Here is a 25,576-nt window from a genome sequence, read left to right as displayed (position 1 = left end):
TTAACTTCCTCCCTCTGTCTGTTATTTCTTTGCTCGCTTTTTTCTTCTACCTTATCAAGGAGCTAAATTGATGTTAGCCTTAGCTCAGTGGAAACCCTCTTGCTTCTGAGTCAGAAGGTTGTGGGTTCAAGATCCACTCCAAAGACTTGAGCATATATTGACACCTTGCTGCAGTGCTACGGGAGTCCTGCACTTTCAGAGGAGTCAACCTTTAAGATGAGATGTCAAACCCAAGGCTCATCTGTCCCTTCAGTTAGATGTAAAATATCCCATGGCACTCTGAAAAAGAGCAGGGGAGTCTCCTGGCCACTAATTATCCCTCAACCAACATCTTTAAAACAGATTATCTGGCCATTATCTTATTGCTGTTTTTGGGACCTTGCAGGTTTCTTTTATTCGTTCATGGGATGTAGCAGTCACTGGCTAGGCCAGCATTTATTGCCCATCCCTAATTGCCCTTGAGAAGGTGGTGGTGAGCTGCCGCCTTGAACCATTGCAGTCCATGTGGGGTAGATACACCCACAGTGCTGTTAGGAAGGGAGTTCCAGGATTTTGACCCAACAACAGTGAAGGAACGGCAATATAGATCCAAGTCAGGATGGTATGTGGCTTGGAGGGCAGCTTGTAGGTGGTGATGTTCCCATGCATCTTCCAAATTGGATGTCACATTCTCTATATTACAACAGTGATTACACTTCAAATGTACGTCATCGGCTGTAAAGCGCTTCAGAATGTTCTGAGGTTGGGAGCAACACTATATAAATTAATTATCTTTAATATAAGCCTAGAGGGAGTGGTGCCAAAACTTGGAGATGATACCAAAATAGGATGTGTAGTTAATGCTTTAAAAGACCAAAAGGAGCTGCAAAGGGATATTGATAAGTTGGGCGAATAGGATAAACAGTGGCAAATGGAATTCAATGTCAGTAAAAGTGTAATGATGCATTTTGATAAAAGAAATTAATACCAATAATAATTTTGAATGGAAGTACAGTCAATGCTACGGAATCTTAGGTTGATGAGACTATTTAAAAATGTTCACAGAATTCTAGGTTTTATTGCAAGTGGTATAGAATATGAAAGCTAAAATGTAATGACGAACTTATATAAAACTTTAAGAGCTTAGTTAAAGTACTCCCTACAGTATTAGACTCCACACAACAGGAAGGATAGCAAGACTTTAGGGAGGACACAATACAGATTCGCTAGGATGCTGTACGAAGAAATATAAATATGACTTGAAAAATTGTTTCCTTTTTGAGTTGTTGTTTTTGTGTTGATTGATCAGGGATGTTTCTGGAAGCTTTAGTTCCAGATTCATTCCAAACATTTTGTAATATCAGGGTTGAGTTATATAATCAAGTTTAATTTTCAGAGCAAAATAGATTTTTTTGTCCATAGATGCAGGATTAAATGATTTCGAACACGGGAGGAAAATCTTTTTTTCCACCAGGAAGATCTGAAGCTGTGGAATTCAATTAGTGGTTGAGATAAAGGGCTGAATTTTCCCTCTAGGGGCAAGAAATAGAAGTAACGATTGTTTCCGGGTCCTGGACCTGCCACCGGGGTGCTGGCAGGGGGTGGTGGGGGGAAACAGTCACTCACTGCAATTTTCACAGAGGTGCCCCCTTAATTTGCATGGAGGCAGGATCCCTGTCCAATTGAGAGTGGCAGTTGGGGTCTTGAAGCTGGAGAGGCAAAGAAATTAACGGTAGGTAGGCAAGACATGTTTATTCATCTTAACAGGCTGTTAAACTAGGCCCTGGATTCTAAAATATAGAAATAACAGAATCTGTCGTGGACAAAATGTCATTTGCTTATCAAAGCTAGTGACAAAATTAGATAAGCACAATTAAAGAGCGCCCTTCAGTTCCTCCAATAAAGCGATTCTCTTAAATTCACTTATGTCTATATCTCAGTCTATCACTGTCAATTCCGATTCAGCTCTGACAAGATAATTATTAACAAAAAACTTTTCTGCAAAAGGTTGTTACTGCATGTATTATTCAGCTACAAGATGTTTAGTCACTATCTGTTGTACTCCAGACTAACCAATTTATGTCCAAGCCAAATCTATTACCTGTTAGCAAATGTGCAATTTTAAAATAATTATATGATATAGACACCTTTCAGATGATATTGGCCAGCCAGATTATCTGCCCTCAAACTGGATAGTAAATGATGCACATTGCAGTTACTGATTATTGACATACGTTTAAAACTTGTCATTTTATCCGTCCTCCCCTCCCCTCCCCTCCCCCCCCCGTCCTCTCCTCCCCCCCCCGTCCTCTCCTCCCCCCCCCCGTCCTCTCCTCCCCCCCCGTCCTCTCCTCCCCCCCCGTCCTCTCCTCCCCCCCCGTCCTCTCCTCCCCCCCCGTCCTCTCCTCCCCCCCCGTCCTCTCCTCCCCCCCCGTCCTCTCCTCCCCCCCCCGTCCTCTCCTCCCCCCCCCGTCCTCTCCTCCCCCCCCCGTCCTCTCCTCCCCCCCCCGTCCTCTCCTCCCCCCCCGTCCTCTCCTCCCCCCCCCCGTCCTCTCCTCCCCCCCCCCGTCCTCTCCTCCCCCCCCCCGTCCTCTCCTCCCCCCCCCCGTCCTCTCCTCCCCCCCCCCGTCCTCTCCTCCCCCCCCCGTCCTCTCCTCCCCCCCCCGTCCTCTCCTCCCCCCCCCCGTCCTCTCCTCCCCCCCCCCGTCCTCTCCTCCCCCCCCCCGTCCTCTCCTCCCCCCCCCCGTCCTCTCCTCCCCCCCCCCCGTCCTCTCCTCCCCCCCCCCCGTCCTCTCCTCCCCCCCCCCCCGTCCTCTCCTCCCCCCCCGTCCTCTCCTCCCCCCCCCGTCCTCTCCTCCCCCCCCCGTCCTCTCCTCCCCCCCCCGTCCTCTCCTCCCCCCCCCGTCATTATAGATGCAATTCGTTCCATAGTCCATTTCATTAATTAACCATTAACAACACATGGTTACATAACCAAATGCTCAAAATGTGTTAATAGGCTATTTATAAAAGGTGCAAATAACCTGATGTACGATCTCCAGTAGCGCATGGTTGTGGCAGTAGCACTTATTCTAATGTGATTTCTTAACTGTCAGCTATCAACGGTTTTTCTTCCTTCCAAACATTATACTACATTTTGTAGTCTATTCTACTTAAAGGAACACTCCAAAACAATACTGCAGAAAGATTTCAATGTTCTATTGGCTATCCTATTTAAAGGACCCCTGTAGGACAAGGCACACAAGCCTTTTAACCTGGAAGCTGAGGTTAACTTAAAAGAAAATGTGTTGTTTGAGCTGCCAGTGTCAGGAAATGATAAATCCATTTGGGAGATCAGTTATTTAATCATAATATTTAAAGTTTGATTTAACTAGAATATGTAATATAAATATATACATATTAGAGGAGATCATTTCTGTTTGAATAATCTTTAGGGTTGTCACCTGTCCAGTGGCAATCTAGTTTATCAATGTGGGTGACCAGAAGTTACTAAAATACAAATCTGACACCAAAAATCTGGCTTTTAAAATAGAAATCCGTTTTCTGTTCTATTAGACATAGACGCATCAATTCTTAAGGTTCATTGATGAATTTCCATTAGCATCATAGCAAACATTAAGACAGATGTCATGATCCCAACCCATAGCCTGCCCCTATCAGCTTTGGCCCTGAGATGGAAACCCTAATAGTCAGCAATAAAGCCATTGTAGAACATTAACTGGGAATATATTCCTTTAAAACATTGCAGTATGTACAAGGTTATACTTACATTTTTAAAGGAGAATGTATGTCTTTTTTAGCGGGGTTGGGGGAGGGGAGAATCAATTTACTCAGTGGAATTAACTGTTACTTAAATGTATATCACAAAGTAACTAACTTTAGAAAGTAAATCATTTCTCTTCAGTTATGAAGATGCATTACACAATTTAGAGTTTGTTCTAATTGTTTACCTTTAGAGCAGTCACTCAACCAATTTGGGTGTAGCTAGGATCAAAGGCTGTCAACAGGACCACAGACTTATGTAATTATGTAATGTAACCGTTTGTGGTCGTAGTTGAATCCACATGGTTGACTGAAACCTCAACTGGTAAATGGTAATAGAATACCACAAACCATAAATCACTATTACTTATCAATTTATGGATTTGTTAGCTAATTTTTCTCAGCATTATTTTGGAAAATGTGTTCAATTGTAAATTAAATCTGGGGAATAACAGCAATTTAATCTTTTTCTTCATATTTGCTTTTTAATCATGCTGGTTAATCTCATGTGGTGTTGCTCACATACCCCAAAAATGTGGTTCTCTTCCTTTAACTGTGATTGGTTGTTTCTCAAACTTTGATTCTTTCCATCTTCTTCACCAGTAGTCTGCCAATCATTCTGCTTCCCTCGTCTCTATCTCTCCCCCTCCCTCTCTTCCTTTCCTCAGTATGCCTCTCGCACACTTTGAGTAAAAATTTGTTTACTCCTGTTCTTGGTTGTTGGAGTCGCAATTTGCGATCTGCTTGTGCCCAGTCCCATTGAGGCAGGCTACATGTAAACTTTGTGCTGTCTCCTCATTTCCATTCAGCTGAGAGTGACCCACGCTACTGGCTGACTGAGTGCTCAACAGGGGGCCAGAATCATGCAAGGCTAGCACATCTTGCAGCTAGCCTCTAGCTCTGAAAGTCATCCTACTTCTCTTTAAGAGGAACTGCACTCAATCGAAGGAAGCTGCTTCTGACTGCCTGAAATGGAATTGGCTGCAAATGGATGCAATAAAATGGAGCCCCAGTGAATCGAGAGGGCTCCCAGGTTCACGGATGTGGGACTGGAGGCCTTATTGATGGAGGTCGACAGGAAGAGAAAATCCATGTTTCCACAGTTAGGGGGACAGGAGACCCTCAAGGAACATGCTGTAAAGGAAAGGGGAGCGGATGGCCAGGAAGATAAAGTCCCAGAGTTTGGCCTGGAGGACCTGGCAATAGTGCGACAAGAAGGTCAATGACCTCATATGGGTGGTCAAGGTCAATGAATGCATCCTCAAAGGATATCTCATACCCACTGTACCACCAATCTCTCATGCTGCTTAATGCACCACACCCCCATTATTCACTCATCAGTAGTCAGGACTCAGGCCTAACATTCAGATACTTCACCTCACCCTTACAAAACTACGCATGATGCAAGCCTCACATCTACCTCTCACTGCTTGCACATGCCTCCAGCTATTCAGCTATGGCAGGAACATCAAAGAAACACAGTGCAACACAATCATTGACCATTGTTCTCTTTCTTGCAGGATAAGATGGCGCACAATCAAAAGGAGCTGAACAGAACAAGCAGGGGATGGGCATGCCTGCATCACCTAAGCTCTATGGAGGAGATGGTGCTCTGTGACACTCATTGCATTCGATGTCACTGAGAACATTGAGGATGACAGTATATTCCTGCCATTATGCTCCTGTCAACTCCAACCTTACCCTCATCCTTCATGAAGTGAAAGCTGCTGATGGTGTCACTATGAACCTCATGCTTTCAATCATCACCCCCGCCACTTCCCACGCTCCAGCTGTCCGCTTCTGACTTTCTGCTTTCAGATCACCAAGAATTGGCACCTGCTCAACCACAGCAGCCTCAAGAGGAAGAGAACAGCCCCACACCACTGATGAAGAAGCAGCATCACTTAATCTGAGAATTGTAGCCACCAGCTCAGAAACTGGCATTACACATACCTTAGAGGGTAGTATAGAGTTGGGTTCTGCACATGATGAATTATTGGACATCAGTGGACTGCAACCAAGCCAAGAGTAAGGATAGTTTGTGTGCCAGCTCACCGGAGGGGAGTCAGATGAGGCCTTTATTGGGGCGGCATACATGATGAGCATTCACGCAGAGATGCTTGATGATTGGTAGGCCTGCCAGATAGCCTGTTATCACTGTCAAGGACCATTGAGGAGTCCAGCTCCAACGTGCCACAGGACATCACGGAGAGCTTGGAGCCCATCCTTTCCAACTCCATGACTGCACTTGCAGTCCCGGCCATGATGCAACGACTGGTGGTCGCTGTCTCAACCTCCACTGAAGCACAGGCAGAAGCCACCCAACATGCACTGGAAACGCAGACGGAGGTCATGAAATCCATGCTTGCTGCCATGCAGGCTCAGATTGCTACTATCATAGCTGTGGATCTCACTACTTAAAGGGATATGCAGGCTTTTGCAACAGCCCAGAAATCAGTCCTCCAACAGATTAATAGTATTGCTGAGGCCCCCCGTGGGGGAGTGGCAGTGGCATCTTGGAGCACAAACCTGCTGTCCTCTCCCAGGATGACAGCATTCGTGCTTCCTTCACTGCCACTCCGGCAGTGCTCTTGCTGGTGCCTCTCAGCCAGCCAGCTCAGACTGCTGCCACCCATGCCGAGATAGTGCAGTCCGAAGCTGGGCCTCAAGGCTAAATCTGCTTGAGGTCGCCCTGCAAGGCCATCTGCAGTTGGTCAGCTGCCTTCCACGAGCCATGCTTGAGCCACTGCATAGGAGCACTAGACCAGGCTAAGGCACCCACAAAACAAGCACTAAGGAATGCACATGGGTGAATAGTTCATTTATGTTTGTATAATTGGATGTGTTGTTTGATAAAGATGTTATGGAAATGTTTTTGTTGGTGTCTTTTATTGCAGGATCTTGGCCAAGATGGTGCTGTGATGGGCATCCCCAACAGATGGGAGTGTTGGAGCCAAGGTAAGTAAAGGGATAATCTCATAAGGGAAGTGGAGTTTTGGTAGGTACCACCAAACAGCCTGTCCAGAGCAAAGGGATCCGGATGCCTCCTTCCTCCCTCCTCCTCTGCCTCCTTCTCTTCCTCCTCCCAGAGTGGCCTTTGGATGCCTGATGGCAGTGGCTGTGCCCTCAAGATAACACTGTTGTGGAGGATAGAGCAGATCACCATAAACTTTGATACGTGCACTACAGAGTACTGAGAGATCCAGGCATCGGAACTGTTGCTAAAGCATGCTGATGGCCTACTCCACAGTATTTCTGGTGATAGTGCAGCTTTCATTGCACGCGCATCATCCTTGTGTGGTCAGGTTATGGAGGGGGTCATCAACCACGTGTACAAGGGGTATCCTTTGTCTCCGAGCAGCCACCCTCTGGTTTTCCTTTGTGACCCGATGACAACAGGAATGATACACTGCCTCAGGATGAAGGCATGGTGGCTGCTGACAGAATAGTGGGCATTCACTGACATCATGGTTTGTGCATGGTCACACACCAACTGCACATTCATGGAGTGGCATCCCTTGCCGTTCCTGTCCTTTCCCCATTGACATGGGGGCCTCGCAGAGCCATGTGCATGCAGTTGATGGCTCCCTGAACAATTGGTGATCCCGCTATCCTGACAAATCCATGTGCCTGCTCATCTGCTTCTCTCTACTTGGACAGAAAATGATGAAATTGCCTCTCCACGCAGCTAGGGTCACCATTACCTTTTGGATGTAGCAATGAATGGTGTGTTGGGAGATGTTTGGTTTGTTGCCTGCTGCCACCTGTAAAGATCTGAAGTTTAGAGCAAAAATGACCTTGACAGCCACTGGTAGCACCATCCTTGTCCTGCTGTGAAGCTGCATGTCATTTGAAGGAGGTGGCACAGTTCTGTAACCATCTCCTTGTTGAATCTAAGGCACCGCATACAATGTACCAGCTGAGGTGGTGGTAAAAGAAGTGCTCATTGAAAACCCACAATGGGTATCACCTGTGGAGAGCACTCCTCCTCCTCCCTCTATGCTGAAGTTCTCCGCTCTGCAGATTCAACTCTATTTCTCTGTCATATTGTAGATCCAGAGGCATTGCGACTACAGCTCCTTGATGTAGCAATGGCTGCTGCTTGGGAGATCCCATGTAAGTCCCCAGTTGATCCCTGGAAAGAATGAGATGCATAGAAATTGAGTGTCACAGGGACCTTCAGGGACACTGGCTTTGGGTGCCCACCAAAACCCATGGGTCGCAGCTTGTCCTGCAGCATACCACATGAGTTGATGATTGCCTCCCTGAAGAGCTTTAGTCTTCACTGCCACTACTCGGGCAGAATTTTATCTGGCCAGCAGGAGTGGAGTTGTGTTGGTTGCGGGGGGGGGCATGCTCGCCTGGAAACCCAATGTCTTGCCATCAGTTATGGATTTTGTCAGCAGTGGGAAAGCTCCAAGGCAGTGTTTCCACCACAAAGTGGCAGGACTGCAATTTGAATTGGTGAACAGCTAGTTATAATGCATTTGCGCTGAATTGAAACCAGTTTTATGGCGGGATTTCAAATTGTGTTAACGATGTACGGGAATCATGTGCCTTCAGATCACCGGCCATTTAAAGGTGGCGGCATCGAGGTGAGGCCTCAGTGCCGCCGTGGGAAGGCAGCCATGACGAACGGGGAGGAGGGGGGGAGTGGAGGCCGTTGTCGGCCTGTGGTACCGGGCTCTCTGCAAGGGTGGCCACAGTCTCGGGCACAAGGGTGGGTGCAGTTTCGGGTGTTGGGATCTCTGCAAGGGTGGGCGCTGAGGGGCATTAGTGCATTATCAAAGGGGAGTAGCAACGGGAAGGTCCCAAGGCAAGATTGTCTCTAAAAGACAGTATACGGGAAGGGCAGAAACCAGCTGGCATGGGTCTCATACACCCAGTCTTTGTGGACCCCGGTGCCATGCAGCAGAGACTCAGAGGAGGGAGGGCCAGAACCCAGCTGGTTATGTCTGTGAAACTCCAATAGGAGAGCAGCAGAAGCTGGCCATGCCAAGAAAGGCCTATCCTCGCCAAAGAGTGTACCAGACTCACCACAACTACCTGCAAATGTAGGGAGGCCGTCATCGATTTATGTGTTTTGCTGTCGGATGAGCTGTGACCCATGGATTTTGGTGGGCACCCAAAGCCCGTGTCCCTGAAGGTCCCTGTGACACTCAAATTCTACGCGTCTGACTCTTTCCAGGGATCAACTGGGGACTTAGGTGGGATCTCCCAAGCATTGCTGCATCAAGGAGGTAACCAATGCCACGTTCAAAAGGGCCGGCGACTATGTCTGACACCGAACCCATCCTGGCAGTCAGGCAGAGAGGGCCATCGGCTTCATTGCCATCACTGGATTTCCACCAGGTGCTAGTTGTCGTCGACTCACACATGTGGCCATCAGGTTACCCACGGAGCAGCTAGCGGCCTTCATCAACAGGAAGGGCTTCTATTCCATCAACGTCCAACTGGTCTGCGACCTCCAGAAGCACTTCCTACAGGTGTGTGCCTGCTTCCTGGGGAGCAGCCATGATACCTATATACTTCGACAGTCCCAGGTGCCACAGCTTTTCAGGTTACCTGCTTGCCTTCAGGGATGGATTCTCGGGGAGAAGGGATACCCGTTGAGGACATGGCTACTCCCGCTGGGGTCACTAGCAGAGTGGCTGAGGAGCTGCTGACCACACTTGGAGCACCCTGAGGGGAGCCCCCAGATGTGGAGGGCAGACTATCCCCCTTCCTTTCAAGGCTTACTTGCACCTCCCTGCTAACCTGAGATGGACGAGGACTTTTCCGGAAGCTCCAGGCGTCTTGTCCCTCTCTCGCCTTGCCACTGCTGCATTGAACTCGTGGCCAAGGTGATGATGTGCAGGTCTGCGCACATCTTTTGGAACTGGCCCTCCATGAGGGTCGCCAACCTCTCAATGGAGGAAGTCATGTGTTCACACGCCAGAGATGTGGCCACACTCATGGCATGGATGGATTCCTCCATCATCTGCTCATGGCTGCACATTGCATTTGGCAGCTCCGCCAGATGTTCCCTCTGTCTGCAAGTCCAGCATGTTCTGTGTTGCCAACACCAGAGACTCGTCATCAGCCTGGAGATTTGCGTGGACCTGGCCTCCCACAGTCCTCCGACTGTCAGTGCCCTAAGCTGTCACAGCCTCCATCAGCTGCTCGGGCACATGTGTGATGTTCGCATCAGCATATAACCCTGCATCTAAACCCGAGCGCATACCCACCAGTATCAGTGCTGGTGGAGGGTACAGGGGAATGATGTGACGGTGCATCTTCTGACTGTTGCTCCTCCTCCTCCTCAGAGGGCGACAGCAAACCCCTGTCCCAGTGGCTGAGCTTGCCTCCGAAGTGCCATGACTTGCATGGGAGAATGCAAATATTTGTGGAATAGGTTGTTCAAATCTCTTCGTGCCAACCATGCGTAATGTGGATCTTCAAAAGTGTGGTTGAGGACACATGAATACATGGGCTGGAATTTCTGTAGGAGGTGGGGCTTCTGGCACCGGGCCAAAAAGGTGGGGGAAGCCTCGCCTCAGCCTTTTCCTGCCATCCTTCTATTCCTGCCGCTGGTAAGATCCCAACGGTGGCAGAAAGAGGCCCTTAATTGGTTGTTCATAGCCCACTTAAAGGCCTCAATTGGCCTCTGTCCCCCTGGAAGATCACTTGGCGATGGAGAGGAAATGGGCCATCTGCCACCTGTCACAATACTCCATGCCTCAGGGGGACCCATAAAATCCTGACCAATGTCTCCTCACTGTCTTGTGTGGACACTCCAGTCTCCCTGTCCGTGGTTTGCGATTGCTTGGCTGCTCTGGGCCCCCATTAGCCAGTGTCAGAGGACACACATCAGGGAACCCACCGCCACTCCTTGATGCCTTCTTGGTGTTATGGGCCTATTTCCTCTAGAATCAGAAAGAGGGACACAGTTAGACCTTGCACGAAGAACAACAGGACACTTTTGCTAGTGGCAGTCCCTCACTCCCTGATGGGGTCTCCCAAATCTTTCCTCCTCATGTCTGTTCTCAGGGGACGTAGTGGGGTGAGCTGTGAAAGAAGGCGGCCTGTCGCTGAGATGCAGCCATGCATCTGACAGGATGTGCTGATGCCTCACCTACTTGCCACCGCCGTTGTGGTCACTCCCTCCCCATGTAGCACTCCCTCCCACATAGCTACTTGCAAACTCCAAAGAGGAGATGGGTATGGAGAACTCAGCTTGGCGGAGCAAAGGAGGTCATTGACCCTCTTACGACATTGTAAGTTCTGGGGGTGACCCACAGCTGCTGACGACCTCTGCGATCTCCATCTAGGCTTGCTTGGTCAGGCACGAGGGTCTCTTCTTGCCATCCCTTGGAAAGCTGACTTCCCGCCTTTCCCTTGTAGCCTAGAGGAGAATCTCTAAGGAGGCATCTCTAAACCGCAGGGCCACCCGGTGTCTTGCTTCGGACATGGTCCCAATTGGCTCCTGGTCCATCCATTCCGCTCGCAGTCCTGGTGTAGGGGTGCAGGGAGGTCCAGCAGTAACAGTGGCAGTGGGGTGGGGGGGGGGGGTTGGTCCATCAGCAACAGCAGCAGTAGAGGGTGTTCCAGCAGCAACACCAACAGTAGAGGGAGGTCCAGGAGTGGCAGCAGCAGTCAGGGGGTCCAGCAGCACTTCAAAGTCATTGCATTAGTGAAAGGCAGCAGTACAAGCAGGGACTGGCAGCGCTTTAAAGATTTCGCCAGTACCCATGTTTTCCTGCAATAGGACAGGCCCCATGCCTTGGTTATGTTAATTGGCCAGCCACTGCGTGATCATGGTCAGCCAGCGGCGCACGTGACGTGTGGTGATGGCACTCTCTTCCGGTGCTGCCACCGGGACCCGTGATGGGCTAATAAAATCCAGCCCTTGGTACGGACAGGTGACCACATCCTTTGCCCTCCTTGTATAGATGCACCAACTTATTACCAACACCTCCAAAAACAATTCACAGTACTTCCATAAACTTTGCTATAGCAGAAGGAGGTCAAAAACACCTCACCTGAAAGTTGAATGGCTCATTGGACCTGTGTGCATCAAATCAGCCAGGATAGCTGATTGGCGTCATGATCTGGGCATTCCTGATGCTTCCAGTGCATGCAAGGCAGTCCCGCGCTTATGACCTTCACAGCATGAGGCACTGCATGGTTGCGTCAGAAGTGGACAAAAGCACTGTGCACGCCATTTGCTGACCTCGGGTCTTCTGTAGCGCCAGCGCTGCTATGGAGCCCAATTTCACACACTTTGTCTTGTGTTGACTCTGTCTTTTTAAGCAGAGGGAAAAATGAATATTCCCTGGTTTAAAAAGTGAATTAAAAAACTCATAGGATTTACTTCTATAGCTCATAGCCAGTCTAATACTGCAGTTTGTCCTTCAGTGTCCTGTTGAAGAGATAATCATGCACAGACAAGGGTCACAGCTAGCTGGAGAGAGGGCTGAGGTCACAACTGTGCTGGTCTAAGAAAACATGATTTGGCTGTCATCTGAGAGTGAGGAGGCTTGGAACTGAGAGTGGGGAGCAATTGTAATGACTGCTGTATGGAGTTAATCTATGAGTAACATTTAATTAGATTTTAACTCTGTGCAAGTGGGTTTTGAATGTTAAAATCTCACCCATTGTCTTTGGTGAGATAACAAAAGCATAAAATAACCAATGTGAAAATAGGGTAAATAAAATAAAGAACTCGGCATGCAAACGCTATAAACATATGGTCACAAAAAAATCCTATCCCTCTTATCCATGTTTGCCTTTGATTTTCGCCCCTTGTCCCCTCTGAAGGCAGCAAATCATGCTGCAAAATGAATCCATAGTGCCTTCTGGTACTTTGACCAAGGTCCCATTCTTAATTCGTGTGTTGGGACAGAAAGGGTGGAATTTTATCTTAACAGACCCGCACACAGCATGGAGGCCAGTAGCGGGTCAGGAATCCATTTGTTCTATCAGCGGGCTTTGCTGTAGCTCTTTAACTCAACTGTGGCATTAGTATTCTGCTTACAGGTTTCCCGACCAATCACAGAGTGCAGACATGATATCTCGCATTCTGTCAATGAGCGCTCTCTATTTAAAGGGACCCCAGCAGGGGTCAGAATGGCTGCAGGATACGTTGCTTGTGAAGACTACTGAAGGTAGGAACATGGAAGGAAGATGTGGGAAGGCTGCCTCCCTGTTCTCTGACTCTTCCCTGGGAGTAATGCTGGAGGCTGTGAGGACCAGAAAGAAGGTGCTCTTTCCTCTGGATGGGAGGAAGAGGCCAGCCACCCAAACTAAGCAGAAAGTTGTGGAAGCTGTGAGCAGCAGGAGTTTTTTTTTAATTCGTTCTTGGGATGTGAGCATCACTGGCAAGGCAAGCATTTATTGCCCAACCCTATTTGCCCTTGGGCTGAGTGGCTTGGTAGGCCATTTCAGAGGGCATTTAAGAGTCAACCACATTGCTGTGAGTCTAGAGTCACATGTAGGCCTGACCAGGTAAAGATGGCAGATTTTTCCCCCTAAAGGACATGAGTGAACCAGATGGATTTTTATGACAATCTGATAGTTTCATGATTATTATTATTAAAGATACTAGCATTTTATTCCAAATTTATTAATGAATTGAATTTAAGTTTGCCCAGCTACCATAGTAGTGTTTGAACTTGTGTCTCTGGATCATTAATCCGGGAGTGTGGTGCCCAAGACCTGGATTTAGTGTCGGAAAAGGTTTAATGGCTTCATTAGGTCAAAGTTGGCAGATGGAATATAATGTGGAGACATATGAGGTTATCCACTTTGGTTGGAAAAACAGAAATACAGAGTGTTTCTTAAATAATGAGAGGCTGAGAAGTGTTGAACTTCAAAGGGACTTGGGTGTCTTTGTTCATGAGTCTCTGAAAGCTAACATGCAGGAACAGCAAGCAATTAAGAAGGCAATTGGTATGCTGACCTTGATTACAAGAGGATTTGAGTATGGGAGTAAAATTGTCTTACTGCAATTATATAGAGCCTTAGTGAGTCCACACCTGGAGTATTGTGTGCAATTTTGGTCTCATTACCAAATGAAAGATATACTTGTTATAGAGGAAGTGCAACGAAGGTTCCCCAGACTAATTCTTGGGATGGAGTGATTGTCCTATGAGGAAAAATTAAATAGATTGGGCCTTTATTCTCTGGAGTTTAGAAGAATGAGAGGTGATCTAATTCAAACGTTCAAAATTCTTACGGGGCTCAACAGGGTAGATGCAGGAAGGATGTTTCCCCTGGCTGGGGACTCCAGAACCAGGGGACACAGTCTCAGAATAAGGGGCAGGTCATTTAGGACTGAGATGAGGAGAAATTTCTTCACTCAGAGGGTGGTGAGTCTTTGGAATTCTGTGCCCCAGAGAGCTGTAGAGGCTTAGTCGTTGAGTATGTTCAAGACTAAGATCGATCGATTTCTACATATTAAAAACATCAAGGGATACGGGGATTGTGCAGGAAAATGGTGTTGAAGTAGAAGATCAGCCATGATCTCATTGAATAGCAGAGTGGTGTCGAAGGGCTGCGCCTATTTTTTATGTTCTTATGTGATGGACTCCTCTCCACTTGCCTGGATGAGTGCAGTTCCAACAACACTCAGGAAGCTCGACACCATCCAGGACAAAGCGGCCCACTTGATCGGCACCCCATCCGCCACCTTAAACATTCACTCCCTCCATGCTGACGTATAATGGCAGCTATGTGTACCATATACAAAATGCACTGCAGCAACTTCAATAGCACCTTCCAAACCCGTGACTTCTTCCACCTCGAAGGACAAGGACATCAGAGGCATAGGAATACCATCACCTGCATGAACCCCCCCAAGTCACAGATCATCGTGACTTGGAAATATATCGCCATTCCTTCACTGTCACTAGATCAATATCCTGGAACTCCTCCCTAATAGCACTGTACCCGCACCAGATGGGTTGCAGCGGTTCAAGAAGGCAGCTCACCACCAACTTCTCAAGGGCAATTAGGGATGGGCAACAAATGCTGGCCTTGCAAGTGACGCCCACATCCCATGGAAGAAAAAAACGTTCACAGCAAAGAACATCAGAACACTCATTTAAAATTTGATATTAGTTCCCTGACATAGAAGGTATACAGAATGAAAGCAAATGTTCTGCTGGGAAAAAATATTATGAGTACAGATTCCATTCCATCAATATTGCAAAAGTATATATGACATTTCCATGGATTTCATTTACTTGTTTCATCGTTATCCCACTGAGCAACATATCTGCAGGATGTGGATTCTTTCCACCTCATTTTTCTTCCTGTTCTACAAGGCTCTGAATTGAAACTTAACTAAAGCTCGTCTAAACTTGCCCCAAAGGGTAAGCCTAAATGGGAAAGTCAGTTGAGCCTTTGATTCAAACCTATGTTATTATTGAACCCCAGCACTTCAAATTATGAACAGGATATCCTTCCCATTTTGAATATTCTTGCATTCATTTTATTGCATTGCCTTAAGCTTTATCCTTTTATTTTTATGTGACATTCTGAATTATGTTCCAGTCTGACCACCAATGCAGAAAGGAAATATCCAAGCCCCGACATGAAACAGAGAAATGTCAAAAGCCTGATCCCTTGGGTGGAATTTTGTGCTGTCCCCACAGTGGATTTGGAGGCAGGGAGAACATAAAATCGGGTGGGATGGTGGCGGTGGCCTCCGCCAAAATTTAGTCTGGGCGGGAAGGCCTGTGAACAGCCTTCCCATCCCGCTGCCTTTTGAGGCCATTCACTGGGTAATTAGCCCCTAATTAAAGGCCTTTTCCCACCACAGCCACAATCACCCTTGCAGCGGGCGGCCCTGTCACCGCATCGGAAGCATGGCACGAAAAACCGTGTGGGCTGCTTCCTGGCTGCGGGGCGGTTCGGTGGGGGGTGCACTGGGGTGCCTCATTCAAGGCACAGTGACTGAAAGAGGGACCCAGCATCGCGGTGGGGGCGGGGGGGGGGTGGCCCATGCTGCCGCCCCCTCTTTTCCCCCCCCCCCCCAACCTTGCAAGACCACGCCCTGCTACCTTGAGCCTGGTTCCAGCACCGCTCCTCAGTGTCTGGTGGCTGCAGCTTCAGCCACTGCCTCCGCCATGGCGGTGCAGCTGCCCGCCTCTGATTGACTGGCAGAGGGGTCCTAAATCATATGGAAGGCCTGCCACTGTCCAGTTAAGTGCCTGATTGACACTAAATTTGGTGGGACATCCGTACAAGAGCCAAAGCAGGGATCTCGGCATCAGTTTCCCCCACTGTTGCGATCCCCACTGCCAACACAAAATTTCACCCCTTTTGCTGAGTTATGTGGAAAGATTACAAAAGTTTGGACTCTTCAGCTTTGAAGAAATGCAAATGAGAGGTGTTACGGTCAAGTGAGGAGAGGTTGAAGGGCTGCCTTCGTTTCCCTCTCCTTGTTAGACCACAACAGGTTTAATTCTTTCTTAAAGTGGATATACTGGCCAATTAAGTAGGTGTTTGATTACTTACTTGCTAAGATCATAACAAGAACCAATTGGACTGGCTTTCTTGAGTTAACCAAGACAGGGGTTAACTTTATTGTACCTAAACCAAACTAATAAAATAATAACAATGTGCCAACTTTCACTCTCACACACTAGAGGTTTACACACACACAAATAGGTTACAGAGTGGGGAAAGGTAGATTGGCTGAGTTAGTGTCCATAAAAAAGATGCACAGTCTGTGAAGACTGGTGATTCAGATGGCTTCTAGCTGAATTCAGTAGTCCTGAGGCTTTTAGTTTGAAGAGGTAGATGACTGGAGACTCTCTTGGAGATAGCAATGCGGATAATTTCCTCCAACAGGATTTCTGATTGTAGCTGGAGGATGCAAAGGTGGTCAGTCAACAGGCAGGATTTGAAAGCTTTCAAGCTGGAATGGGGAGAGAGAGAGACCCAGACTTAGGGTCTGCCCATGTCAGAGTCCAGCTGCTTCTCCTCTGCTGCAGAGAAAACAACAGCTTAAAATCACAGATGGGAGGGGTTTGTCACATGACAGTCACTCAGTCATTCAAACATAGCAGTTAGCAGTATTTCTCTGCTTGCTGAGTGAACAGGTAGTTCTTTTAAATTTCCAGGGTCTTGGTTCTTGGGGACTGTGCAGATATTTTGTTTCTGTCCTCACAAGCATTGCAGTGTAGGATAGAGTGTGGCAAATTAGGTGATCATCTGAAGCTGCTATCAAAGTCATCTTTTTTTAAATGTCTTTTTAAAAAAAATACAAATTCAGATCTCCAGTCAGAGGATTAAACAAAATTATCATTCAACAAAGCACATTGATGTAACAGAGGGTACATTATAATTTTATAGAAAATACTAAGTTGTATGGAAATGTTAATCCTAAGCAATATTTTAAGTGAAATCACAGAGGCAGGACATAAGCAAAAACTGGTGAAAGATAAAGTGAGGACTAATGTCAGGGATAATTTTTTCACTCTAAGAAATAAAAATAAACTTGCAATCATATGGTACCATAAACATTCTCTGGCCGTCCCGCAGTGCTTCATAGTCAATGAAGTACTTTTGAAGTGTACTCGCTGTTGTACTGTAGGCAAAGAGTGTCTGACATCTGAAATGGACCCAATATAATTAATGGAAGGCAAAAACTCTTGATTAATTCAAGGGGCAGTTAGATGCCATGTTGGGGCAATTATAGGTTTCTATGGAAAGATAAGAAGTGGTAAGAGTGGTCCCCCTCAGCTTTCCTTGCCTTGCTGATTTCATTTTCATTTAATACTTCTAATTTTGTCTTTCATTTTATTTTGCTGTATTTTTTCTTTCTAATACATTTCTTTACATCAACCATCTATTAATATTTCATTTTAAGTCTTCTTTGTAACCCACATATGCAAGATTAAAGTTTTGGAGTGGAATTAAATTTCTGTGATGTCAGGTTAATTTTTTGGTAGGAACACAATGATTTTAAGCACCATAACTGTTGGGTGTGTAGATATCTTGCATTCATCAGGAACTTAAAAATAGTTAATGCTGACTTTTAAGAATCTTATTAGTAATTTTATACACTGTACTTGTGTATTCAGCCCATAATACCTATGAAATACAATTTTAACAGGACTATTCCAGGAAACATTGCTGTCTGTGATATCATGACACTATTAAGGATGTCATTACCAAAGAAATATTATTCCCAGACTTGCTTTTGTATACTGTTATACAGACTGAAGTTACACTGTTGACTGCACTTCACAATGAGATATGTATGTATACACAGAGCTTACTCCTGAATAGCTATTGTTTTAATTAATAAAAAATGTGTCTGCTTTCTCCTATTATTGATAGTGAAAAGTTTCTTATTAAGCTTAAAAAGTTCTTGGGAAGTTCAGTGGAGCATCTGGGCACAGAAATTATAACTTTGCACTGGATTAGAATTATACTAAAGGTGTTCTGAACCCAAGTGGCACTTTCCAGAAGTGGTCTCTGACACCTCCTAGCAACTTTGTGCTCAGGGGTTAAATTGGTTCAAACTATCCGACAGTTTCACATCAAAACTGTTTTGCATCAATGCAAAATCTGTAATGTAATGCATCATATCTGCTGCATCACCATCATCATCTGGGATAAATAAGCCTGCGTTTTATTACTCTTTATTAATATAGTATTGAAATAATACATCTGATACTTATCAAAAAGACAGGCCTCAGGTCATTATACCTCTGTAACTTTGTCATGCATATTATTCAGTCATGTTTTCCCATTGGACAGATCTAAATGTGCAGTAATTGCTGGATGTGTGTTTAGTAAGTAATTTGTATTGAAATATAGTAACTGGTAATGGTAGCGTTAAGGAGGAAAGCAGTATTGTCTGCATGAGCAGGGGAGTTTTGGCTTTTTGGAGGAAAGCAGTAGCATAGGCTTGGGACTTGGGGAGTTTTGTGGCAAGATCAGAAAATTATAGTCTAATTAGTAGCTATTTTCCTAAATTTTCCTCCTTCCTCCCTCCTTTATCATCAATAGAGATGATAGCAGCAGTATGGAATCTTTCCAATGAGAGAGACTGTTTTCTAATCACTGGCAGCACTGGAGAAAGGTTTCTGACAACTACAGTTTGGCAGTATCAGCCCATTTTGTACTTTCTACTATAAGACTATTGGACATCGTGCCCCTACATGGAAAATCGTAGACATGGGTAGGGTGCATCAAGAAATTATTAAACAAGAATAAAGCTGGCCTCCAGAATGTAAAAATGGAACATCTTAGAGATTTGCAGTCAAATATCAAGCATCTGTGCCACATTTCTGGAGTCTGAAACTAACAGAAACTGAAACAATCAGGATATTTACAACTGTGAGTCATTTCCTGTTGATTTTTTTCATTGTTTGGAAAGTCGCTGTCTAATCTTGTTTATTACATCTGGGCATGCACCTATATAAGTCATGTGTTATTATGCATTCTAATATATCTTCACCTCCAACTAAATACAATTTTCAAATAAATAAAATTGTGTTAAAATGTCCATATTTCTAATAAAATATATTCCTGTGCAGTCACTTTTTGGGGGGGATTTCCTTCTTGTTGATGTTCCAAGAGTATAGAAAGACTTGAATATCCCTGAATTTAATCCAGGAAATTTGGAAGATGAATGATAGTGATGCCCTGACTATCACTTCACTCTGTTGTATTCTGTTAGTCTGAGAGCCAGATGGTGCTAGGCAACTTTTTTATTGCCCTGAGCAGATGTTTCCCCTGTCGTGTTAGCATCTGCTACATGGGCTTTCATTGGCTTTACTCATGGGTAGTCTACAATCTTGAATACAGTTGTGAAGCTGCCATTCTGGCCTCTTCTTTAAGGCCACTGGTACATGTGGGGAAGTGTCTGAATAGGCACATGCTGAAGTTAACTATATGCCTTTCTGTTCAACTTTTTTAATTGGCAGTAACGTGGCTTGGGGAAAGGCATGATTATCTCAAGATCAGAAAACCAAAAGGAAGTGGGTGGCTTTGTTCCTCTTGTTTACTTTTTTGAAGATTATATAAAGCATGGACAAATCAGAACTGTATAAAATGTGACACCATGGATGGGAAAGGAGCAAAACTTCTTCATATTTGAGCACAAACCCAATCCTTTATGTCACTTTGTGAAGTTTTTGGCATTGCATACGTTCCTCAATTATCTTGTAGACAGTTTCCTGCTCAAAGTTGCAATTATATGTGCTGGCACAGGAACATTACTCAATCGAATACAGAAAAATAATTCAATGTGATATAATGAGGAATATTCTGTAAAGAAACTTAATATTTGAAAATATACCATAAAATATTGCATTTTAATGAGTTACAGTACAAAAAGTAAAATTTGATTTATGAAGTCACCTCTGTCCTGCACAAAAGACAAGGCTGAAATATTTGCAATCATCTTCAGCCAGAAGGCCGAGTGGATGATCCACCTCTGCCTCCTCCTGAGGTCCCGAGCATCACATGCCAGTCTTCAGCCAATTCGATTCACTTCACATATCAAGAAACGGCTGAAGGCACTGGATACAGCAAAGGATATGAGCCCTGACTGTGGTAATGAAGACCTGTGCTCCAGAACTAGCCACGCCCCTAGCCAAGCTGTTCCAGTACTGCTACAGCACTGTCATCTTCCCGACAATGTGGAAAGTTGCCCAGGTACGTCCCGTCCACAAAAAGGACAAATCCAATTCAGCTAATTACCACTCCATCAATCTACTCTCAGTCATCAGCAAAGTAATGGAAGGTGTCATTGACAGCGCTACCAAGTAGCACTTACTCAGCAAAAATCTGCTCACTGATGCTCAGTTTGGGTTTCGCCAGGACCACTTGGCTCCAAGCATTACAGCTGTAAGGAAGAGAAGAAAATTGACATAATATTTAGCCTGACATTCAACCAGCATGTCTTCAGAAGTTGATGGAAGAAATGCTTGTCGTTCAGTCTTTTATAATTAAACTTGCTGGGCTGTGGTAAGACTGTGAAACTAAACAATGCTATTGGGAAGGAGCAATGATGTGAAGAGAGGCATTGGTATTTGGATCTGTGAGGAACAGATCTTGGAGACTTAGATAAGATGGGGCCTTTTGTTGTGCTACCAAATTCTACTAACATCTTTATCTGGAACACTGACTACAAGAGGCTTCACGTGATGGAAAATTACTAAAAAAAAGATGGAAAACTTTCTGTTTGAATTCAAACAGTAGCTTTAAACAAAGAGCTCAGCATATGTGAATTTAAGAGAAGCTTCATAGGATGGTATGGCCCAGTGAATATGCTAACTCAGTCCATCCCCTGAAAAGGCATATAAAAGATTGAATACATCATAGATCTTTACTGCAGTCAAGAGGAGGGATCCTGACCTGCATCGGAAGGAGGATCAGCAATCAACACTTAGTGATTGTATGACTAATTACTGGGAACATATTTGAGCATTCTGATACCAGATATTGTTAAAGCATTTATTTCTGGAAATAGAGTAACAAAGCAGTTTTTAAAAAAAAATTCTATTTCTCACTATTTTTAAGAAGAATGGGGAAGTTCTCCCCAGGGTCCTGGCCAATATTTATCCCTCAATCAACATCACAAAAAAGCAGTTTGTCTGGTCATTATAATATTGCTGTTTGTGGGAGTTTGCTGTGCACAACTTGGCTGTTACGTTTCCTACATTACAACAGTGACTACACTTCAAAAGTGCTTCATTGGCTTTGAAGTGCTTTGAAATGTCCAATGGCTTTTTTCTTCTTAATCTGTTAAATCTGTTACATTTTCTGTAGTCATTTTAAATCTATAATTGTGGGTACAAATAAAGTACTCCATTAAGGAGAACAACCTTTAGAGTGAGTTATCAATTTGTTCTCTTGTAACTCGCAGGGCAAAACAAACTATGAGCCTGAGTGAGTGTTTTGAAACAAAATGCTTGCACAGCCTTGGTCCAAACATGGACCAAAAAGCTGAGTTCAAGAAGCAAGATGAGAGTGACTGCTCTTGACATCAAGGCAGCCTTTGACCAAGTGTGGCATCAAGGAGTCCTAGCAAAATTCAAGTCAATGGGAATCAGGGGAAAAACTTTCCATTGGTTGGAGTCATACCTAGCATAAAGGAAGATTCTTGCGGTTGTTGAAGATTAATCATCTCAGTCCCAGGACATCATTGCAGGAGTTCCTCAGGTAGTGTCCTAGGCCCAACCATCTTCAGCTGCTTTATTAATGACCTTCCCTCCAACTTAAGGTCAGAAATGGGATGTTTGCTGATGATTGCGCAGTTTCAGTACCATTCTAAACACCACAGGTACTGAAGCAGTTCATGCTTGCATGCAGCAAGACCTGGATAACGTTCAGGCTTGAGCTGATAAGTGGCAAGTAACATTCACACCACACAAGTGCCAGGCAATGTCCAACTCCAACAGGAGAGAATCTAACCATCTCCCCTTGATGTTCAACAGCATTACCATCGCTGAATCTTTCATTGTCAACATCTTGGGTGTTATCATTGACCAGAAACCTAACTGAACCAGCCATTTAAATGCTGTGGCTACAAGAGTTGGTCAGAGGCTTGGAATTCTGTGGCAAGTAACACACCTCCTGTTTCTCCAAAGGCTCTCCACCATTTGCAATTCAGGAATGTAATGAAATACTCTCCACCTGCCTGGATGAGTGCAGCTCCAACAACACTCAAGAAGCTCGGCACCATCCAGGACAAAGTAGCCTGCTTGATGGGCACCTCATCCACCAAGTTAAACATTCAGTTCCTCCACCATTGGTGCATAGTGGCAGCAATGTGTAGCATCTACAAGATGCACTGCAGCAACTCGCCAAGCATCCTTTGACACCATCTTCCAAACCCACAAACTCTACCACCTAGAAGGACAAGGTCAACAGATGCATGGGAGCACCACCTCCTGCAAGTTCCCCTCCAAGCGACACACCGTCCTGACTTGGAACTATATCGCCGTTCCTTCATTGTCACTAGGTCAAAATCCTGGAACATTCTACTTAATAGCTCTGTGGGGAGACCTACACCAGATATACTGCAGCGGTTCAAAAAGGCAGCTCACCACCATCTTCTCAAGGGCAATTAGGGATAGGCAACAGATGCTGGCCTTGCCGCCGATGCTCACATCGCATGAACAAGTATAAAAAACATGAGTTCATGTTCTGGTGACAGTGTTGTATTTGATGTGTTTTTTTGAAGATTAAATCAAATAAGTCTCATATGAATAAGCCTTTAATGCATATTAATAGCAGCCACCAGGGACAGCTTAATATTGCCCGAGCCAAATGGGACCTTCCCCCTGACCACCCTCACCCACACACATACACTTTCCACACAAACAATGGGCAAAATTAGGTCTAATTTCTCCCCTGCTGGCCATAATTTTCTCACAAAGTCTCATGCTTATGCTAATGAGGGGCCTAACTCTATTTTAAGGGCCCCTCTCAGAAATCAGTCAGTGCTGAGCGGGCATGCTCCACACAGATTTACCTGTTCTTGCTGCAGCATATTCAGCCTTAATAGGAGCCTAGTTGGCGGCCAACAAAATGGTAGGTTTGTTTTTCACTTATTTTCATTTGGAGCCAGATAGAGCAGAAGCTCTCTTCCTGGCTCTGTAGCAGTTTAGTTTAGAGATACAGCACTGAAACAGGCCCTTCGGCCCACCGAGTCTGTGCCGACCATCAACCACCCATTTATACTAATCCTACACTAATTCCATATTCCTACCATATCCCCACCTGCCCCTATATTTCCCTACCACCTACCTATACTAGGGGCAATTTATAATGGCCAATTTACCTATCAACCTGCAAGTCTTTGGCGTGTGGGAGGAAACCGGAGCACCCGGAGGAAACCCACGCAGACACAGGGAGAACTTGCAAACTCCACACAGGCAGTACCCAGAATTGAACCCGGGTCGCTGGAGCTGTGAGGCTGCGGTGCTAACCACTGTGCCGCTCTGTCTTGCTACTTCCCCCTTCTCTTCCCCCTAGACCTACCTAAGGGTTTCTGACAGCATTACAGCTGGCCCAAATTGGTAGGAAACCAACTGGGGGACTGCCTCTGAATCCTCGATTGGTGTCCATTTTTTGCTGAAATTATGCTGATAAGGCCTGAGTCCAGTTTTGGATGAGCATCTGGCCTCTGACTTCTGGCATGTGTTCCAAGCACATCGCCCTTTTCAGCTCTATAAATAGGCTTAAACCAATTTCTCACCCTATAGTCCTGATTTTAACTCATTCTAAACCCATTCACTTACAGAGTTAAAACTGTGCTCATAATATGTCTCCACAATAAGTTATATCCTTGCACTGATCCAAAATTAGGCTCTTTTTCCCACATTCTGTTCGGACAGATATCATCACAGTACAATGTATCTATCCACATTATTCAAAACAAACTGAACTGAGTGCATACATTCTGCCTACAATCCTTACTTCCTCTGATCACAATTTTTCACCAATGCTTTCATGACAACATTTATACTGTTAAATTGCTATAGTACATTGGTAGAGGGAATTGCCATGTTAACGAGGGCTGGAATTTCTTTTTGGAGCTGCACCTACTCCACTGATATAACTTCACTGAGGCTTCTGCCACATTTTCAATATAGTTATGATTTTGGAGCACTCTTGCCTCCAAGGAAATTTGTGGCCAATTTTGCTTCCCACCATCAACCAGTGGAATTTGTGCCTGCTCCTTCCCATTCAGATGCATGAAAATTGTGGAAGGGGAAGCAGAGCCTGGGTGTTGGAGAATTTTTCTTCTTTCTACCCAATCTACCTTCACTCCCCAAGGCCGTCATGGAGAAGATGGGCCTTGGAAAGTGACAGTAATTATCCTGAAGCTCCCTTTGGAGGAATAGGATTTAAGGTATCCTCTTTCCATTCTGCTCCTAGTGACTTTATGTTGAAGGTCTTGATCTCTGCAGAGGCTTACAATGGGCCATGGATTTGAATTTTCAGGGCACTTCTGCCCCTTTAAAGTCCCTCATTGGATCTTCTCATGTGCTACTGTAGCATTGTAGGAGTTCCCTCCTTTGCATTGGCAGGCTCTCTCTTGATACTGGAAATCCTACTTGGAGCCTGCCATGCATGCATCATGAGGTGCAATCCTCAGATTGTCCTGCTGTCTCCAGGAAATAAAGATTAATTTCCCAAACACTACTGTGAGCAACCAGTGAGAAAATCATTGGGACATTAAAAAAAAAATCTGAGATAGAAAAAGGCTGTTCCGCTAGCAGTCAAGAATTACCTGTTCAGGTAACAGAGTCTATTTTCTTTCCAGTTGGCATGGGAAGGCATTGTGCCATAAGCATGGAGGTGTCAAGCGACCTGCTTTGAGAGCTCTGGCAGCTAGGGCCACTTGTGGTCAATTCTGCTCCTACACTTCCTGTCTTCATGCTACTTCTCGCTATCCAGGTGTGTGGTCCCTCATTATTACGAATATTGCAGAGTGCAGTAGATGATCACAAATCTTGATGCATGGTTAGGGCTATCCTGCAAAGCTCCTTCCAAAATGTCCAGGCAGCTGAAACGTTGCTTGACCATGTTGACAGTCTCCCTGATAATATTCCTGGTGGCAACACGGCTCTCGTTGCGGGCCAACTATGTGGCTGTTCATGATGAGAGCCATGAGCCATACGCCTTGTGTACCAGTTTCTTCTCCAAGCAGAATGGAGTTGGGTTTGTCTGTACCCTGTTGTAAGATTTTGAAGATGTCTGAGGTAGCTTAGCGTAGTGCGCATGATGAGAGAAAGAAGCAGTTAGTGTGGGCAAGGATGAGTAGTAGATGTCTGGCAGCAAGTAGATGTTGAGTGTATGATGTATTGTGATTGGAGGA

The 25,576-nt window shown here is 45.5% G+C and overlaps 1 long non-coding RNA gene across 1 annotated transcript in view; it reads left to right on the top strand.

The window, feature by feature from the left end:
• LOC137374454 (uncharacterized) overlaps positions 1-24,407 on the top strand; it is a 35,197-nt gene extending 10,790 nt beyond the window's left edge. The window contains exons 3-4 of the long non-coding RNA XR_010975820.1: positions 18,748-19,077; positions 19,668-24,407. This is a non-coding gene — a long non-coding RNA (uncharacterized lncRNA). The remainder of the gene's footprint in view (positions 1-18,747; positions 19,078-19,667) is intronic.
• Positions 24,408-25,576: the final 1,169 nt, after the last annotated feature.

The sequence above is a fragment of the Heterodontus francisci genome, chromosome 10, assembly GCF_036365525.1.
Source record: "Heterodontus francisci isolate sHetFra1 chromosome 10, sHetFra1.hap1, whole genome shotgun sequence".
NCBI classification, from domain to species: domain Eukaryota; kingdom Metazoa; phylum Chordata; class Chondrichthyes; order Heterodontiformes; family Heterodontidae; genus Heterodontus; species Heterodontus francisci.
Note: the sequence above shows the minus strand (reverse complement) of the source record. Positions and strands in the feature narration are given on the sequence as shown.